Genomic DNA, 6,982 nt, shown 5'->3' on the forward strand with positions numbered 1-6,982 from the left:
GGGTGATGGAGGTTTCCCAAGGCCGAGTTCCAAGGGCGGGGGGTGTTACTACCTGTAGGAGATACAATGTACGTCTTTTCCCCTTGGCGCCTGTAGTTGACCATTGTTTCCCGTTGAAGTCTTGGGTTGGGGTCTGTAACGGACACTTCCTCCCTGATTAACCTGGAGCAGTGCGGCGGGAGAGCGCCCCCTTCTGGCCTGCCATTTTAAATGACGTTTCCCTTGATTACTTTCCACACCCGCACCCTTGGCTCTTGAGCCCCATCTTGAACTTTTGCATTCTTCTCCATCCAAGAATTTATTTCCTTATTTTTTCTTTTTAAATTTTTATTTTTATTTTTTTTATAAATTTTTTTTTATTTATTATTTATGATAGTCACAGAGAGAGAGAGAGAGAGAGGCAGAGACACAGGCAGAGGGAGAAGCAGGCTCCATGCACCGGGAGCCCGACGTGGGATTCGATCCCGGGTCTCCAGGATCGCGCCCTGGGCCAAAGGCAGGCGCCAAACCGCTGCGCCACCCAGGGATCCCTCTTTTTAAATTTTTAAAAAAATTATTGCCGACATATAGTATAACACTCAGTGCTCATCCCATCACATGCCCTCCTCAGTGCCCGTCACCCAGCACCCTATCGGGCCACCCTTCTCCCCTTCCGCAACCCTTTGTTTGTATCCCAGAGTCAGGGGTCTCTCATGGTTTGTCTCCCTCTCTAATTTTCCCCACTCAGTTCCTTTCCTTTCCCTTATAATCCCTTTCACTCCTTATAATCCTTTTCACTCCCCGTATGAGTGAAACCATATGATGATTGTCCTTCTCTGATTGACTTACTTCACTCAGCATAATACCCTCCAGTTCCTTCCACGTAGAAGCAAATGGTGGGTACTCATCCTCTCTGATGGCTGAGTAGTATTCCAGTGTGTGTGTGTGTGTGTGTGTGCGCGCGTGCGTATATATATGTATATATATATACACGTTTTATAATATATATATCATATATATATATATCACATCTTTTTTATCCATCAAGAATCCCTTTTCTTGGGACGCCTAGGTGGCTGAGTGGTTAAGTGTCTGCCTTCGACTCAGGGTGTGATCCTGGAGACCCTGGATTGAGTCCCATGTCACACTCCCTGCACGGAGCCTGCTTCTCCCTCTGCCTGTGTCTCTGCCTCTCTCTCTCTCTCTCTCTCTGTCTCTCATGAATAAATAAAATCTTTAAAAAAAAATAGAATCCCTTTTCTAGTTCCTCTTTTCTCAAGCTTCCCTACCAGAGGTGGGGATGAGGGAGTTGGCCTGCCCTAGTCATAAAATGCAGCCCTTGAGGCCTCAGGGTTTATATCTATGTGAGTTTTGCCTTCAACTCCACCATGTGTGCCTTCATTGAGCAGAAAATGTGCTTCCTTAAACATCTGCTGTGTGTGGGCTCTGTGCTGGGTACTGGGGGGCACTCAGAAATACAAAACACCGCGGAGCCCATCTTTTGCCTTCTGACCCCCCCACCCTCCCCACCCCTCCCAGTTCTTCACCCACCTTTTAGACTGTGCTTTTATTTTCTTTAACAGCAGTGACTCCCCTCTGGGCCCTGCCCTCCCCTCCTTGCTCCTCTCCCCAAGCCTTGCCAGAGGCTTTCTCAGCTCTCATAACTCACTTTACCCCTTCAGCACAGCCATGGCCCTGACCAGTACCTGATTCCAATCTCTCCCCGAAGCTCCAAGACCCAGTTGTCCCACAGCCCCCTGGCTGTTTCCCCCTACCCGTCCTCCAGTTTCTACAAGGGCTTTAGCACTTCCTCAAACCTACCTCTCCCCCAGGATCCCATCCCAGGTGGGGCCTCACCTGCCAGAGGCCAGACACCTCCTGCCCCCCCTCCTTGTTCCCATAAGAGATCTCCTGAGCCTCCCTCCCCCACCTCCCCCTCCTCTCCCCACAGCTCTCCCCCAGCTTCCTCCCTGGGCTCCTAATCTCAGCCTCTGCCTTGAGTGACCTCCACAAGGCAGTGAGAGGTGAGGGGGGTGGGGGTGGGCATCTTCCAGACTCGGTCCTGACCTCGTCCCTCTTCTGATCAAACCTCAAATGCCTCTGGCTGCTACTAGACTAACCTGCTAACTCCTCCTTCTGTTCCACAAGGCCCCAGATGAACTGACCCCTGCCTTCACGTTGGGCCACCCTCCCCTCACTGACCGTACCCAGCCTCTCCACCACCGCTCCTTGCTGACCTTCACTGTTCCCCTTGCTGCTCCTTCTAGATTATTCCTGGCCGGCTCCTCATCCTTAAAGGCTCAGCTCAAGGGTTACCTCCTGAGAGACCCTTCCCTGATCCCCTGGTCTAATTCAGCTTCCTCCCCGCTGCCTCGATCCTCAAGTACCCTGTTATTTTCCTTCACGTTCTTCTCATTTGCCAGTAAATATTCATTTGTTTGATCACTTCGGGTTGCTGCCCCTCCTGCTGGAGTGTAAGCGGGACTGTGACTGTTTTGTTCCCTGCAAATCCCAGCACTTAACAGAAAGCTTGGTGTGTAGTAGATGCTCAATAACCATTCCGTAAATCATTGAATGGAGCACAGTTTCGATACGAGGCCTCTTTGTGTAATGGTGTCTGGTGCGATTCTGTGGGTTCACAGGGGAGGGCTTTCTAGACAGGCTGCTTGGGTTCAAATCCTGGCTCTGCCCCTTACTAAGCTGTGTGACCTTGGGTAAGTCATATAACCTCTCTGGGCCTCAGGTTTCTTCACAGTAAAATCGGAATAAATATAATACCTTCCTTATAAGGTTGTTGTGAGGATGGAATGAGCTCACACGAGTGAAGGCAGTGAGTTCTCAGTGAGCATCACTGTTGTCATGGGTTTCCTGATGTCTCTCTCTGAGCCTGCCCCTCTGCTTTATGTTGGGGTAGTGTGTCTTTGGTCGACAAAGAACATCATCCCAAAGCAAGAAATTGTGTCCAAGTCACTATTTGTGGCTAGGATTGCTGCTGCATGCTGTGAACTGTGTCAGGCACCCTGAGATTTGGTTCTTTCAACAAAAGTTTATTTAAGTGCCTCTTATCTGCTGTTTGACATCAGCCCAAATGAAAAAAAAAATACAGACAAAAATCCCTGCCCTCGTGGAGCTCACAGTCTGTCAGGCGGATCCAGAAAACACACAAGGAACCCAATACATAAGAGCAATGACCTAGTACGGGCGAAGATAGTGGGGGCAGATGTGCAGGGGGACCACAGGTCACAGTTTTAATTCGGCCTGTCAAGGAGCTCACACTGGGAAAGCAACATTTGTCCGGGAGGTGGGGGGGCAGGTCTGGAGGTCTGGGAGGCCTTGGGCCAGACCATTGGCTTTGGGCAACTGCACACTTTGCTTTCAAGAGTCCTGTGGGGCAGAAGAGGGCCCAGACCCCAGGGCTTCACAGGCTCGCTCTGGCTGTGGGTGGGGAGCGGACTGCAGGGTGGCAGGGATGGGAGCAGGGAGACTGGGGTGGGGGCCACTGTGACTTCCACGCAGGAAGGGGCAGAGGCCAAGCCAGCAGGGGAGCAGAGAGGGGAGAGATGGTTGGATTCAGGATATGCTTTCAAGTTCCCAGATGAGGACGGCTGGACAAATTTCTTGAGGGTAGTTGACCTTTCCACATCTGGACGAAGCTGGGGGGGAGTAGGGGGTGGCACACAGGAGACCTGGCTGCTGGCTTAGCCGGGCTGGAGGGAGAGGCAGGGTCCCTGCTTCCTCTGCCCCTCTCTACAGGCTTCCCGGGACCTGGCGCTGGCAGGGAGGGGTGACCCGCCCAGGAGGTGAAGGGCATTGCTGAATCCACTATCTTATCAGAGAATCCAAACACAAACCCCGAGTCACGGTCACAGTGAGTTCTTTCACTCAGCAAACAGTCCCTGGGCTGGGTGATACGGGGCCCACGGCAGTCACTGAGACATCCCGGATCCTGTCCTCATGCGTCCACAGGGGCAGTGAGACGTCACCAGGGGACAGCCGTCCAGAGTGGCCGGGCTTGTGATGGAGGGATTACGGGTCAGAGGTGTCAGGGCTAGGACAGAGGGGTCTGTGGGAGCCCAGGTACCTGACCCAGTCGGCAGGTGGCCCAAGGAGGTTCCCTGGAGAAAGAGATCTCTGTGAGAGCACAGAAGAGGAGCCGCTGAACATGGGGAGGGTGTAGGGTAAGTGTTTGGGGTCGAGGAAGCTTCACAGGCCAAGATCTTGAAAGGATAGTCTTGATAAACAGAAGGGCTGTGAGGGCTTCATCCCAAAGCATGACAGGGGAAGGCACATGGGAAGGAGGCGCGGCCAGGGATCTGATCCCTTCAGGCCTTGCAGGGTGTTGAGTCCCTAAGAGTGTGTGGTCATCATTCCAGGAGACCCTTGTTCAGAGTCCCCTTAAAACCTGCTCAGTATCACCCATCCATTTAAAAGTCTGTGGTCTGCCCTCTCTCAGGAAAAAAAAAATTAAATTTGACCATTAATTTTATTTTTTTTTCCTTTTTAAGATTTTATTTATTCTTTTGAGAGAGAGTGCAAAAGAGCACAAGCAAGGCTGGGGGGTGGGTGGAGCTGAGGGAGAGGGAGAAGCAGGCTCCCCACGGATCAGGGAGCCAATGCTGGTGGGACCCCAGGACCCTGAGATCAGGACCTGAGCCGAAGGCAGACGCTGAACCTACTGAGCCGCCCAGGTGCCCCCTGACCATTAATTTTCAAAAAAAGCCTCCAACGATCTGTGTGGCCCAGGCTCAGAGAAATCTTGCTCTACTGTGTTAAATAGATAGTATTGCACAATATTCTTGTGAGATGTCTTTGCCCACAAGCTGTGCCAGGAGGTGCCCATTGGCCTGAGACTGGGGTGCCAACCGTGTGCCTCCTGTTTTATCTAGATCCTGCCTGTGAGCCACAGCCTGCATCCACCCCTGAGACAGAGTTAGGGTCATTTGGATACACCATGAAAGAATAAATGCACAAGGGAGGGACTCCTGGGTGGCTCAGTGGTTGAACATCTGCCTTTGGCTCAGGGCGTGATTCCAGGGGCCTGGGATCGAGTCCCCCTGGGGCTCCCTGCGAGGACCCTGCTTCTCCCTCTGCCTCTCTATCTGTGTCTCTCATGAATAAATAAATAAAATCTTTAAAAACAAACAAACAAACAAATAAATAAATGCGTGCACAAGCAAAGACTCCCAAAAGACACAGAGCCAGGGTGACACTCAGGGGGGTCACTGAAAGTACTTAGGTGTCAGCCTGCTGGGCACTGAGCAGTTGGAATGGACAAGGCTACGGGGCTGGGCCAGCAGCCTCTTAAAGGGACCGGCTGGGCGGTGGAGTGGGGGTGAGGGGGCTCAGGCTGCGGCTGTGCTCCCATGACTCAGTGCCCCCTGTGACCGTGACAGTGTTTCGAATAGAAAAGAAAGAGATCATAGAATAGCCCTCCGGTCATTCCTGAACCCTCTGGACATCCTCCCAATACCTGGCCTGCCCCATACCGCCTAAAGCCTCAAAAGTGGGGCCCGCACCTGCTGGAACCTCCGAGAAGGGTGCACATCCCTGCGGCGCTCCTGCCAAAAGCACACACGACCGGAATGTGACCATGAGGAGCCCGCAGCCAAGCCAAGCTAAGGGGAGTTCTAGAACGCAGCAACTGTTACTTTTCCAAAATGTCAAGGTCGTGAAAGACCAGGAAAGAGTAAAGATACGCCACAGATTGGAGGAGACCAAGGAGACATGACAAGCAAGTGCAAAGTGTGATCCCGGACGGAGGAAAGGACGGGAAGTTCAAATAAATTCTCCAGATTAGTTCATGATGTTGTATCAGTGCAAAAGTCCTGACTGTGACCACTGGGCCACCGGGCCTCCTTGTTCATGGGAGACACGTGCCTGTGTATTCACGGACAAGCAAGCATCCTGCCTCCAACTCACTCGCAAGTGGGTCAGCCTGAGCTTAAAAAAAAAAAAAATCTATTCTCTCTCTCTCACCTATCATCTGTCTAGAGGCCATAAATTGGCCAAATCATTAAATTTAGCTAAAGCTTAGGCAGGTATTCATTTTACTACCCCTAGAACTTGTGAGTCTGAAATATTGAAAAGAAATCACGGAAAATTAACATAATACAACTAAGAAATGAGAAAAAAGGTGGGGGGGACAACAAATGAGGCAGAGACTCGAGAAGGACAGTCCCTGATTTTGACAGAGGTCTGCACCTATGCGGGGTCCGCCATCCGCTGCCCACGATGGTGCCTCAGTCTCTGCGCTGTGACTTAGGTTGTGGAGTTCCCGGATCTGTGCAGACACAGCCTCATCTTTGCTCCAGGCTCCGGATGCTTTCGGGGCTGGAGGGCTAGCGGGCAGCATGGAAGAGCGAGAGAGAGCAAGAGACACCCGAGGAGCTCCCACCGACGGGACTTCCCGAGGGCCTGCCCAGGGCTCCAGGTGTGTCAGTGAATATTCCACATCCAACAGCGTCTACCGACCACCCACTGTGTGTCTAGGGCACTGGCCTGGGTGCTGTGCATACAGCAGCAAACCTGGTCCCGGTCTTCCTTCCAGTGTGACAAGGCTGAAAATAAGACACAATGTCAGGTTGGGACAAGGGGTGTGCGTAAAGCAGGGTAAAGCGGATGGGGCCTGATGGGGGTACAATATTAGAAGTGAGGACTCCCAAGAGACGACATTTGAACTGAGACCTCACGGCGACAAAGAGCCATGCAGGTACCTAAAGAAGAGAGCACGAGGCAGAAGGAACTGCAAGTGCAAAGGCCCTGGGGCGGGAATGACCTTGGCCTGTAGGAAGCACAGCAAGAAGGCCAGTGGCAGTGGAACTGCGGTAGAAGCTGAGCCGGGGCTAGGGGTGGCAGGAATGATTTGGGAGTTTATTCTGGGTGAGAAGGGATGCCCCTGGAAGGTGGTACGCAGGGGAGTGCGACGTGACACAGGTGTTTCACGTGTGTGGCTCAGAGACAGGGAGCCCCCAGTGCAGGCCGACTTCACCCTGCCTGCCTCCTC

Source organism: Canis aureus, chromosome 1, assembly GCF_053574225.1.
Source record: "Canis aureus isolate CA01 chromosome 1, VMU_Caureus_v.1.0, whole genome shotgun sequence".
Lineage (NCBI taxonomy): Eukaryota > Metazoa > Chordata > Mammalia > Carnivora > Canidae > Canis > Canis aureus.